The 14,647-nt window shown below is 35.5% G+C and overlaps 1 non-coding gene across 1 annotated transcript; it reads left to right on the top strand.

Moving 5' to 3' along the window:
* The first annotated feature begins 9,138 nt into the window (after positions 1-9,138).
* Positions 9,139-9,210, top strand: TRNAC-GCA (transfer RNA cysteine (anticodon GCA)). The gene has a single exon. It is a non-coding gene; the product is annotated as a tRNA-Cys (tRNA).
* The last annotated feature ends 5,437 nt before the right edge of the window (positions 9,211-14,647 follow it).

The following is a 14,647-nucleotide window of genomic DNA, read 5'->3' on the forward strand; positions in this document are numbered from 1 at the left end:
CTGATGTCATTAGTTCTACAAGTTCCATACAGTCATCCACTCTATCACTTTTTTAAAAAAGGGCAGTTTTCAGCATTCAAGGGTTTATGTCAGTGGTAGAGTGTTTCAAGAAGTCCCTGTTTCTAACCATATACCCTCTTCAATAGATCCTGTTAAAATGTTTTTCAACCCAATGCAGTTTAAGAAACAATAAGATATATCATCATTTCATATACAAAACAATGAACAGTTGGGTTTAACTATGCTCTTAGCACACAATCAACAAACTGCAGTAGAAAAGCAGTTACGTTTTGCAGAATTTGTGCATTTGACAAAAGATTTTTTTTCCATGTTCCAAGATCTACATGTGATATGAAATGTATGAATTCTTGCAATGGAAACCTCACTGTATTTTACCAAGGCAGATAAAGGACATCCTTCGCACCCCATATACCTATAAGGAGGGTTTGGTGGCTGAAAATGCTTTGCTTTGATGGTGATTGCATGTTGCTTGCACTTTGTGCATATTACTGAATTAATAAAGGTAAACATTTTGGAACTGGGGGTATAGCTCAGTGGTAGAGCATTTAACTGCAGTTCAAGAGGTCCCTAATTCAAATTTGGGTGCCCCCTGGTCCAACTGTTGTACCTGTAGAAATATGTTTTTAAATAAATTGAAGTAAACATTAACAATTTTAGCATTTTATGTAATGAGAAACACATTTCTACATTTGAAATACTCCTGATCATCTCCTGAAACATAGTGTAAACACCATTACGCTGTTTCGGATTTCTTCGTATGATACAAGCTGTGTATTACATTCACCCAAGTTCTACTGGTGATATTATCAGTTTGAAATAGTCCATTGGAAGCTCATATGAATGTTATAAAACTGTGGTAGAAACCAATAATATGCCCTTAATGAAATGTATTAATTTGTACAGCTGCCCAGAAGTGCACTGATGTCATTAGTTCTACAAGTTCCATACAGTCACCCACTCTATCACTTTTTTAAAAAAGGGCAGTTTTCAGCATTCAAGGGTTTATGTCAGTGGTAGAGTGTAGGAGTGCAGTTCAAGAAGTCCCTGTTTCATAACCATATACCCTCTTCAATAGATCCTGTTAAAATATTTTTCAACCCAATGCAGTGTAAGAAACAATAAGATATATCATCATTTCATTTACAAAACAATGAACAGTTGGGTTTAACTATGCTCTTAGCACACAATCAACAAACTGCAGTAGAAAAGCAGTTACGTTTTGCAGAATTTGTGCATTTGACAAAAGATTTTTTTTCCATGTTCCAAGATCTACATGTGATATGAAATGTATGAATTCTTGCAATGGAAACCTCACTGTATTTTACCAAGGCAGATAAAGGACATCCTTCGCACCCCATATACCTATAAGGAGGGTTTGGTGGCTGAAAATGCTTTGCTTTGATGGTGATTGCATGTTGCTTGCACTTTGTGCATATTACTGAATTAATAAAGGTAAACATTTTGGAACTGGGGGTATAGCTCAGTGGTAGAGCATTTGACTGCAGTTCAAGAGGTCCCTAATTCAAATCTGGGTGCCCCCTGGTCCAACTGTTGTACCTGTAGAAATATGTTTTTAAATAAATTGAAGTAAACATTAACAATTTTAGCATTTTATGTAATGAGAAACACATTTCTACATTTGAAATACTCCTGATCATCTCCTGAAACATAGTGTAAACACCATTACGCTGTTTCGGATTTCTTCGTATGATACAAGCTGTGTATTACATTCACCCAAGTTCTACTGGTGATATTATCAGTTTGAAATAGTCCATTGGAAGCTCATATGAATGTTATAAAACTGTGGTAGAAACCAATAATATGCCCTTAATGAAATGTATTAATTTGTACAGCTGCCCAGAAGTGCACTGATGTCATTAGTTCTACAAGTTCCATAAAGTCATCCACTCTATCACTTTTTTAAAAAAGGGCAGTTTTCAGCATTCAAGGGTTTATGTCAGTGGTAGAGTGTAGGAGTGCAGTTCAAGAAGTCCCTGTTTCTAACCATATACCCTCTTCAATAGATCCTGTTAAAATGTTTTTCAACCCAGTGCACTGTAAGAAACTATAAGATATATCATCATTTCTTAGACAAAACAATCAACAATTGGGTTTAACTATGCTCTTAGCACAAAACCAACAAACTGACTGCAGTTCAAGAGGTCCCTAGTTCAAATCTGGGTGCCGCCTGGTCCAATTTTTGTACCTGTAGAAATATCTTTTTAAATAAATTGAAGTAAACATTAACAATCTTAGCATTTTATGTAATGAGCAACACATTTCTACATTTAAAATACTCCTGATCATCTCCTGAAACATAGGTTAAACACCATTACGCTGTTTCGGATTTCTTCATATGATACAAGCTGTGTATTACATTCACCCAATTTCTACTGGTGATATTATCAGTTTGAAATAGTCCATTGGAAGCTCATATGAATGTTATAAAACTGTGGTAGAAACCAATAATATGCTCTTAATGAAATGTATTAATTTGTACAGCTGACCAGAAGTGCACTGATGTCATTAGTTCTACAAGTTCCATACAGTCACCCACTCTATCACTTTTTTAAAAAAGGGCAGTTTTCAGCATTCAAGGGTTTATGTCAGTGGTAGAGTGTAGGAGTGCAGTTCAAGAAGTCCCTGTTTCATAACCATATACCCTCTTCAATAGATCCTGTTAAAATATTTTTCAACCCAATGCAGTGTAAGAAACAATAAGATATATCATCATTTCATATACAAAACAATGAACAGTTGGGTTTAACTATGCTCTTAGCACACAATCAACAAACTGCAGTAGAAAAGCAGTTACGTTTTGCAGAATTTGTGCATTTGACAAAAGATTTTTTTTCCATGTTCCAAGATCTACATGTGATATGAAATGTATGAATTCTTGCAATGGAAACCTCACTGTATTTTACCAAGGCAGATAAAGGACACCCTTCGCACCCCATATACCTATAAGGAGGGTTTGGTGGCTGAAAATGCTTTGCTTTGATGGTGATTGCATGTTGCTTGCACTTTGTGCATATTACTGAATTAATAAAGGTAAACATTTTGGAACTGGGGGTATAGCTCAGTGGTAGAGCATTTGACTGCAGTTCAAGAGGTCCCTAATTCAAATCTGGGTGCCCCCTGGTCCAACTGTTGTACCTGTAGAAATATGTTTTTAAATAAATTGAAGTAAACATTAACAATTTTAGCATTTTATGTAATGAGAAACACATTTCTACATTTGAAATACTCCTGATCATCTCCTGAAACATAGTGTAAACACCATTACGCTGTTTCGGATTTCTTCGTATGATACAAGCTGTGTTTTACATTCACCCAAGTTCTACTGGTGATATTATCAGTTTGAAATAGTCCATTGGAAGCTCATATGAATGTTATAAAACTGTGGTGGAAACCAATAATATGCCCTTAATGAAATGTATTAATTTGTACAGCTGACCAGAAGTGCACTGATGTCATTAGTTCTACAAGTTCCATACAGTCACCCACTCTATCACTTTTTTTTAAAAAAGGGCAGTTTTCAGCATTCAAGGGTTTATGTCAGTGGTAGAGGGTAGGAGTGCAGTTCAAGAAGTCCCTGTTTCATAACCATATACCCTCTTCAATAGATCCTGTTAAAATGTTTTTCAACCCAGTGCACTGTAAGAAACTATAAGATATATCATCATTTCTTAGACAAAACAATCAACAATTGGGTTTAACTATGCTCTTAGCACAAAATCAACAAACTGATTGCAGTTCAAGAGGTCCCTAGTTCAAATCTGGGTGCCGCCTGGTCCAATTTTTGTACCTGTAGAAATATCTTTTTAAATAAATTGAAGTAAACATTAACAATCTTAGCATTTTATGTAATGAGCAACACATTTCTACATTTAAAATACTCCTGATCATCTCCTGAAACATAGGTTAAACACCATTACGCTGTTTCGGATTTCTTCATATGATACAAGCTGTGTATTACATTCACCCAATTTCTACTGGTGATATTATCAGTTTGAAATAGTCCATTGGAAGCTCATATGAATGTTATAAAACTGTGGTAGAAACCAATAATATGCTCTTAATGAAATGTATTAATTTGTACAGCTGACCAGAAGTGCACTGATGTCATTAGTTCTACAAGTTCCATACAGTCACCCACTCTATCACTTTTTTAAAAAAAGGGCAGTTTTCAGCATTCAAGGGTTTATGTCAGTGGTAGAGTGTAGGAGTGCAGTTCAAGAAGTCCCTGTTTCATAACCATATACCCTCTTCAATAGATCCTGTTAAAATATTTTTCAACCCAATGCAGTGTAAGAAACAATAAGATATATCATCATTTCATATACAAAACAATGAACAGTTGGGTTTAACTATGCTCTTAGCACACAATCAACAAACTGCAGTAGAAAAGCAGTTACGTTTTGCAGAATTTGTGCATTTGACAAAAGATTTTTTTTCCATGTTCCAAGATCTACATGTGATATGAAATGTATGAATTCTTGCAATGGAAACCTCACTGTATTTTACCAAGGCAGATAAAGGACACCCTTCGCACCCCATATACCTATAAGGAGGGTTTGGTGGCTGAAAATGCTTTGCTTTGATGGTGATTGCATGTTGCTTGCACTTTGTGCATATTACTGAATTAATAAAGGTAAACATTTTGGAACTGGGGGTATAGCTCAGTGGTAGAGCATTTGACTGCAGTTCAAGAGGTCCCTAATTCAAATCTGGGTGCCCCCTGGTCCAACTGTTGTACCTGTAGAAATATGTTTTTAAATAAATTGAAGTAAACATTAACAATTTTAGCATTTTATGTAATGAGAAACACATTTCTACATTTGAAGTACTCCTGATCATCTCCTGAAACATAGTGTAAACACCATTACGCTGTTTCGGATTTCTTCGTATGATACAAGCTGTGTTTTACATTCACCCAAGTTCTACTGGTGATATTATCAGTTTGAAATAGTCCATTGGAAGCTCATATGAATGTTATAAAACTGTGGTGGAAACCAATAATATGCCCTTAATGAAATGTATTAATTTGTACAGCTGACCAGAAGTGCACTGATGTCATTAGTTCTACAAGTTCCATACAGTCACCCACTCTATCACTTTTTTTTTTAAAAAAGGGCAGTTTTCAGCATTCAAGGGTTTATGTCAGTGGTAGAGGGTAGGAGTGCAGTTAAAGAAGTCCCTGTTTCATAACCATATACCCTCTTCAATAGATCCTGTTAAAATGTTTTTCAACCCAGTGCACTGTAAGAAACTATAAGATATATCATCATTTCTTAGACAAAACAATCAACAATTGGGTTTAACTATGCTCTTAGCACAAAATCAACAAACTGATTGCAGTTCAAGAGGTCTCTAGTTCAAATCTGGGTGCCGCCTGGTCCAATTTTTGTACCTGTAGAAATATCTTTTTAAATAAATTGAAGTAAACATTAACAATCTTAGCATTTTATGTAATGAGCAACACATTTCTACATTTGAAATACTCCTGATCATCTCCTGAAACATAGGGTAAACACCATTAAGCTGTTTCGGATTTCTTCGTATGATACAAGCTGTGTATTACATTCACCCAAGTTCTACTGGTGATATTATCAGTTTGAAATAGTCCATTGGAAGCTCATATGAATGTTATAAAACTTTGGTGGAAACCAATAATATGCCCTTAATGAAATGTATTAATTTGTACAGCTGACCAGAAGTGCACTGATGTCATTAGTTCTACAAGTTCCATACAGTTACCCACTATATCACCTTTTTAAAAAAGGGCAGTTTTCAGCATTCAAGGGTTTATGTCAGTGGTAGAGGGTAGGAGTGCAGTTCAAGAAGTCCCTGTTTCATAACCATATACCCTCTTCAATAGATCCTGTTAAAATGTTTTTCAACCCAATGCACTGTAAGAAACAATAAAATATATCATCATTTCATATACAAAACAATGAACAATTGGGTTTAACTATGCTCTTAGCACAAAATCAACAAACTGCAGTAGAGAAGCAGTTACGTTTTGCAGAATTTGTGCATTTGAGAAAAGTTTTTTTTTCCATGTTCCAAGATCTACATGTGATACGAAATGTATGAATTCTTGCACTGGAAACCTCACTGTATTTTACGAAGGCAGATAAAGGACATCTTTTGTACCCCTTATACTTATAAGGAGGGTTTGGTGGCTGAAAATGCATTGCTTTGATGGTGATTGCATGTTGCTTCCACTTTGTACATATTACTGAATAAATAAAGGTGAACATTTCAGAACTGGGGGTATAGCTCAGTGGTAGAGCATTTTGACTGCAGAGATCCCTAGTTCAAATCTGGGTGCCCCCTTGTCCAACTGTTTTACCTGTAGAAATATTTTCTTAAATAAATTGAAGAAAACATTTACAATCTCAGCATTTTATGTAATGAGCAACACATTTCTACATTTGAAATACTCCTGATCATCTCTGGAAACATAGGGTAAACACCATTAAGCTGTTTCGGATTTCTTCATATGATACAAGCTGTGTATTACATGCACCCAAGTTCTACTGGTGATATTATCAGTTTGAAATAGTCCATTGGAAGCTCATATGAATGTTATAAAACTGTGGTGGAAACCAATAATATGCCCTTAATGAAATGTATTAATTTGTACAGCTGACCAGAAGTGCACTGATGTCATTAGTTCTACAAGTTCCATGCAGTCACCCACTCTATCACCTTTTTAAAAAAGAGCAGTTTTCAGCATTCAAGGGTTTATGTCAGTTGTAGAGGGTAGGGGTGAAGTTCCAGAAGTCCCTGTTTCATAACCATATACGCTCTTCAATAGATCCTGTTAAAATGTTTTTCAACCCAATGCACTGTAAGAAACAATAGGATATATCATCATTTCATATAAAAAACAATGAAAAATTGGGTTTAACTATGCCCTTAGCACAAAATCAACAAACTGCAATAGAGAAGCAGTTACGTTTTGCAGAATTTGTGCATTTGACAAAAGTTTTTTTTCCATGTTCCAAGATCTACATGTGATACGAAATGTATGAATTCTTGCAATGGAAACTTCACTGTATTTTACCAAGGCAGATAAAGGACATCTTGTGTACCCCTTATAGTTATAAGGAGGGTTTGGTGGCTGAAAATGCATTGCTTTGATGGTGATTGCATGTTGCTTCCACTTTGTACATATTACTGAATTATTAAAGTTGAAAACTTCAGAACTGGGGGTATAGTTCAGTGGTAGAGCATCTGACTGCAGATCAAGAGGTCCCTAGTTCAAATCTGGGTGCCGCCTGGTCCAACTGTTGTACCGGTAGAAATATTTTTTTAAATAAATTGAAGAAAACATTTACAATCTTAGCATTTTATGTAATGAGCAACACATGTCTACATTTGAAATACTCCTGATCATCTCCTGAAACATAGGGTAAACACCATTAAGCTGTTTAGGATTTCTTCATATGATACAAGCTGTGTTTTACATTCACCCAAGTTCTACTGGTGATATTATCAGTTTGAAATAGTCCATTGGAAGCTCATATGAACGTGATAAAACTGTGGTGGAAACCAATAATATGCCCTTAATGAAATGTATTAATTTGTCCAGCTGACCAGAAGGGTACTGATGTCATTAGTTCTACAAGTTCCATACAGTCACCCACTCTATCACTTTTTTTAAAAAGGGCAGTTTTCAGCATTCAAGGGTTTATGTCAGTGGTAGAGCGTAGGAGTGCAGTTCAAGAAGTCCCTGTTTCATAACCATATACCCTCTTCAATAGATCCTGTTAAAATGTTTTTCAACCCAATGCACTGTAAGAAACAATAGGATATATCATCATTTCGTGTAAAAAACAATGAACAATTGGGTTTAACTATGCTCTTAGCACAAAATCAACAAACTGCAGTAGAGAAGCAGTTACGTTTTGCAGAATTTGTGCATTTGACAAAAGTTTTTTTTCCATGTTCCAAGATCTACATGTGATACGAAATGTATGAATTCTTGCAATGGAATCCTCACTGTATTTTACCAAGGCAGATAAAGGACATCCTTCGCACCCCATTTACTTATAAGGAGGGTTTGGTGGCTGAAAATGCATTGCTTTGATGGTGATTGCATGGTGCTTGCACTTTGTACATATTACTGAATTAATAAAGGTGAACGTTTTAGAAGTGCGGGTATAGCTCAGTGGTAGAGCATTTGACTGCAGATCAAGAGGTCCCTAGTTCAAATCTGAGTGCCCCCTGGTCCAACTGTTGCACCTGTAGAAATATTTTTTTAAATAAATTGAAGAAAACATTTACAATCTTAGCATTTTATGTAATGAGCAACACATTTCTACATTTGAAATACTCCTGATCATCTCCTGAAAAATAGGGTAAACACCATTAAGCTGTTTCGGATTTCTTCGTATGATACAAGCTGTGTATTACATTCACCCAAGTTCTACTGGTGATATTATCAGTTTGAAATAGTCCATTGGAAGCTCATATGAATGTTATAAAACTGTGGTGGAAACCAATAATATGCCCTTAATGAAATGTATTAATTTGTACAGCTGACCAGAAGTGCACTGATGTCATTAGTTCTACAAGTTCCATACAGTCACCCACTCTATCATTTTTTTAAAAAAGGGCAGTTTTCAGCATTCAAGGGTTTATGTCAGTGGTAGAGGGTAGGAGTGCAGTTCAAGAAGTCCCTGTTTCATAACCATATACCCTCTTCAATAGATCCTGTTAAAATGTTTTTCAACCCAATGCAGTGTAAGAAACAATAAGATATATCATCATTTCATATACAAAACAATGAACAGTTGGGTTTAACTATGCTTTTAGCACAAAATCAACAAACTGCAGTAGAAAAGCAGTTACGTTTTGCAGAATTTGTGCATTTGACAAAAGTTTTTTTTCCATGTTCCAAGATCTACATGTGATACGAAATGTATGAATTCTTGCAATGGAAACCTCACTGTATTTTACCAAGGCAGATAAAGGACATCTTGTGTACCCCTTATAGTTATAAGGAGGGTTTGGTGGCTGAAAATGCATTGCTTTGATGGTGATTGCATGTTGCTTCCACTTTGTACATATTACTGAATTAATAAAGTTGAAAACTTCAGAACTGGGGGCATAGCTCAGTGGTAGAGCATTTGACTGCAGTTCAAGAGGTCCCTAGTTCAAATCTGGGTGCCGCCTGGTCCAATTTTTGTACCTGTAGAAATATTCTTTTAAATAAATTGAAGTAAACATTAACAATCTTAGCATTTTATGTAATGAGCAACACATTTCTACATTTGAAATACTCCTGATCATCTCCGGAAACATAGGTTAAACACCATTAAGCTGTTTCGGAATTCTTCATATGATACAAGCTGTGTATTACATTCACCCAATTTCTACTGGTGATATTATCAGTTTGAAATAGTCCATTGGAAGCGCATATGAATGTTATAAAACTGTGGTGGAAACCAATAATATGCCCTTAATGAAATGTATTAATTTGTACAGCTGACCAGAAGTGCACTGATTTCATTAGTTCTACAAGTTCCTTACAGTTACCCACTCTATCACCTTTTTAAAAAAGAGCAGTTTTCAGCATTCAAGGGTTTATGTCAGTGGTAGAGGGTAGGAGTGCAGTTCAAGAAGTCCCTGTTTCATAACCATATACCCTCTTCAATAGATCCTGTTTAAATATTTTTCAACCCAATGCACTGTAAGAAACAATAGGATATATCATCATTTCATATAAAAAACAATGAATAATTGGGTTTAACTATGCTCTTAGCACAAAATCAACAAACTGCAGTAGAGGAGCAGTTACGTTTTGCAGAATGTGTGCATTTGACAAACGTTTTTTTTCCATGTTCCAAGATCTACATGTGATACGAAATGTATGAATTCTTGCAATGGAAACCTCACTGTATTTTACCAAGGCAGAAAAAGGACATCCTTCGCACCCCATATACCTATAAGGAGGGTTTGGTGGCTGAAAATGCTTTGCTTTGATGGTGATTGCATGTTGCTTGCACTTTGTGCATATTACTGAATTAATAAAGGTAAACATTTTGGAACTGGGGGTATAGCTCAGTGGTAGAGCATTTGACTGCAGTTCAAGAGGTCCCTAATTCAAATCTGGGTGCCCCCTGGTCCAACTGTTGTACCTGTAGAAATATGTTTTTAAATAAATTGAAGTAAACATTAACAATTTTAGCATTTTATGTAATGAGAAACACATTTCTACATTTGAAATACTCCTGATCATCTCCTGAAACATAGTGTAAACACCATTACGCTGTTTCGGATTTCTTCGTATGATACACGCTGTGTATTACATTCACCCAAGTTCTACTGGTGATATTATCAGATTGAAATAGTCCATTGGAAGCTCATATGAATGTTATAAAACTGTGGTAGAAACCAATAATATGCCCTTAATGAAATGTATTAATTTGTACAGCTGCCCAGAAGTGCACTGATGTCATTAGTTCTACAAGTTCCATACAGTCACCCACTCTATCACTTTTTTAAAAAAGGGCAGTTTTCAGCATTCAAGGGTTTATGTCAGTGGTAGAGTGTAGGAGTGCAGTTCAAGAAGTCCCTGTTTCATAACCATATACCCTCTTCAATAGATCCTGTTAAAATGTTTTTCAACCGAGTGCACTGTAAGAAACTATAAGATATATCATCATTTCTTATACAAAACAATGAACAATTGGGTTTAACTATGCTCTTAGCACAAAATCAACAAACTTCAGTACAGAAGCAGCTACGTTTTGCAGAATTTGTGCATTTGACAAAAGCTTTTTTTTTCCATGTTCCAAGATCTACATGTGACACGAAATGTATGAATTCTTGCACTGGAAACCTCACTGTATTTTACGAAGGCAGATAAAGGACATCTTTTGTACCCCTTATACTTATAAGGAGGGTTTGGTGGCTGAAAATGCATTGCTTTGATGGTGATTGCATGTTGCTTCCACTTTGTACATATTACTGAATAAATAAAGGTGAACATTTCAGAACTGGGGGTATAGCTCAGTGTAGAGCATTTGACTGCAGATCAAGAGATCCCTAGTTCAAATCTGGGTGCCCCCTTGTCCAACTGTTTTACCTGTAGAAATATTTTCTTAATTAAATAAATTGAAGAAAATATTTACAATCTTAGCATTTTATGTAATAAGCAACACATTTCTACATTTGAAATACTCCTGATCATCTCCTGAAACATAGTGTAAACACCATTAAGCTGTTTCGGATTTCTTCGTATGATACAAGCTGTGTATTACATTCACCCAAGTTCTACTGGTGATATTATCAGTTTGAAATAGTCCATTGGAAGTTCATATGAATGTTATAAAACTGTGGTGGAAACCAATAATATGCCCTTAATGAAATGTATTAATTTGTACAGCTGACCAGAAGTGCACTGATGTCATTAGTTCTACAAGTTCCATACAGCCACCCACTCTATCACTTTTTTAAAAAAGGGCAGTTTTCAGCATTCAAGGGTTTATGTCAGTGGTAGAGGGTAGGAGTGCAGTTCAAGAAGTCCATGTTTCATAACCATATACCCTCTTCAATAGATCCTGTTAAAATGTTTTTCAACCCAATGCAGTGTAAGAAACAATAAGATATATCATCATTTCATATACAAAACAATGAACTATTGGGTTTAACTATGCTCTTAGCACAAAATCAACAAACTGCAGTAGAGAAGCAGTTACGTTTTGCAGAATTTGTGCATTTGACAAAAGCTTTTTTTTTCCATGTTCCAAGATCTACATGTGACACGAAATGTATGAATTCTTGCACTGGAAACCTCACTGTATTTTACGAAGGCAGATAAAGGACATCTTTTGTACCCCTTATACTTATAAGGAGGGTTTGGTGGCTGAAAATGCATTGCTTTGATGGTGATTGCATGTTGCTTCCACTTTGTACATATTACTGAATAAATAAAGGTGAACATTTCAGAACTGGGGGTATAGCTCAGTGTAGAGCATTTGACTGCAGATCAAGAGATCCCTAGTTCAAATCTGGGTGCCCCCTTGTCCAACTGTTTTACCTGTAGAAATATTTTCTTAATTAAATAAATTGAAGAAAATATTTACAATCTTAGCATTTTATGTAATAAGCAACACATTTCTACATTTGAAATACTCCTGATCATCTCCTGAAACATAGTGTAAACACCATTAAGCTGTTTCGGATTTCTTCGTATGATACAAGCTGTGTATTACATTCACCCAAGTTCTACTGGTGATATTATCAGTTTGAAATAGTCCATTGGAAGTTCATATGAATGTTATAAAACTGTGGTGGAAACCAATAATATGCCCTTAATGAAATGTATTAATTTGTACAGCTGACCAGAAGTGCACTGATGTCATTAGTTCTACAAGTTCCATACAGCCACCCACTCTATCACTTTTTTAAAAAAGGGCAGTTTTCAGCATTCAAGGGTTTATGTCAGTGGTAGAGGGTAGGAGTGCAGTTCAAGAAGTCCATGTTTCATAACCATATACCCTCTTCAATAGATCCTGTTAAAATGTTTTTCAACCCAATGCAGTGTAAGAAACAATAAGATATATCATCATTTCATATACAAAACAATGAACTATTGGGTTTAACTATGCTCTTAGCACAAAATCAACAAACTGCAGTAGAGAAGCAGTTACGTTTTGCAGAATTTGTGCATTTGACAAAAGCTTTTTTTTTCCATGTTCCAAGATCTACATGTGACACGAAATGTATGAATTCTTGCACTGGAAACCTCACTGTATTTTACGAAGGCAGATAAAGGACATCTTTTGTACCCCTTATACTTATAAGGAGGGTTTGGTGGCTGAAAATGCATTGCTTTGATGGTGATTGCATGTTGCTTCCACTTTGTACATATTACTGAATAAATAAAGGTGAACATTTCAGAACTGGGGGTATAGCTCAGTGTAGAGCATTTGACTGCAGATCAAGAGATCCCTAGTTCAAATCTGGGTGCCCCCTTGTCCAACTGTTTTACCTGTAGAAATATTTTCTTAATTAAATAAATTGAAGAAAATATTTACAATCTTAGCATTTTATGTAATAAGCAACACATTTCTACATTTGAAATACTCCTGATCATCTCCTGAAACATAGTGTAAACATCATTAAGCTGTTTCGGATTTCTTCGTATGATACAAGCTGTGTATTACATTCACCCAAGTTCTACTGGTGATATTATCAGTTTGAAATAGTCCATTGGAAGTTCATATGAATGTTATAAAACTGTGGTGGAAACCAATAATATGCCCTTAATGAAATGTATTAATTTGTACAGCTGACCAGAAGTGCACTGATGTCATTAGTTCTACAAGTTCCATACAGCCACCCACTCTATCACTTTTTTAAAAAAGGGCAGTTTTCAGCATTCAAGGGTTTATGTCAGTGGTAGAGGGTAGGAGTGCAGTTCAAGAAATCCCTGTTTCATAACCATATACCCTCTTCAATAGATCCTGTTAAAATGTTTTTCAACCCAATGCACTGTAAGAAGCAATAGGATATATCATCATTTCATATACAAAACAATGAACAATTGGGTTTAACTATGCTCTTAGCACAAAATCAACAAACTGCAGTAGAGAAGCAGTTACATTTTGCAGAATTTGTGCATTTGACAAAAGATTTTTTTCCATGTTCCCAGATCTACATGTGATACGAAATGTATGACTTCTTGCAATGGAAACCTCACTGTATTTTACCAGGGAAGATAAAGGACATCCTTTGCACCCCATATACTTATAAGGAGGGTTTGGTGGCTGAAAATGCATTGCTTTGATGGTGATTGCATGTAGCTTCCACTTTCCACATATTACTGAATAAATAAAGGTGAACATTTCAGAAATGGGGGTATAGCTCAGGGGTAGAGCATTTCACTGCAGATCAAGAGGTCCCTAGTGCAAATCTGGGTGCCCCCTTGTCCAACTGTTGTACCTGTAGAAATATTTGTTTTATTAAATAAATTGAAGTAACCATTTACAATCTTAGCATTTTATGTAATGAGCAACACATTTCTCCATTTAAAATACTCCTGATCATCACCTGAAACATAGGGTAAACACCATTAAGCTGTTTAGGATTTCTTCATGTGATACAAGCTGTGTTTAACATTCACCCAGGTTCTACTGGTGATATGATCAGTTTGGAATAGTCCATTGGAAGCTCACATGAATGTTATAAAACTGTGGTGGAAACCTATAATATGCCCTTAATGAAATGTATTAATTTGTACAGCTGACCAGAAGTGCACTGATGTCATTAGTTCCACAAGTTCCATAGAGTCACCCACTCTATCGCCTTTTTAAAAAAGGGTAGTTTTCAACATTGAAGGGTTTATATCAGTGGTAGAGCGTAGGAGTGTAGTTCAAGAAGTCACTGTTTCATAACCATATACCCTCTTCAATAGATCCTGTTAAAATGTTTTTCAACCCAATGCACTGTAAGAAACAATAGGATATATCATCATTTCATATACAAAACAATGAACAATTGGGTTTAACTATGCTCTTAGCACAAAATCAACAAACTGCAGTAGAGAAGCAGTTACATTTTGAAGAATTTGTGCATTTGACAAAAGATTTTTTTTCCAAGCTCC

The sequence above is a fragment of the Ambystoma mexicanum genome, unplaced genomic scaffold, assembly GCF_040938575.1.
Source record: "Ambystoma mexicanum isolate Mex_15411 unplaced genomic scaffold, UKY_AmexF1_1 Mex_scaf66, whole genome shotgun sequence".
In the NCBI taxonomy this organism is placed as follows: domain Eukaryota; kingdom Metazoa; phylum Chordata; class Amphibia; order Caudata; family Ambystomatidae; genus Ambystoma; species Ambystoma mexicanum.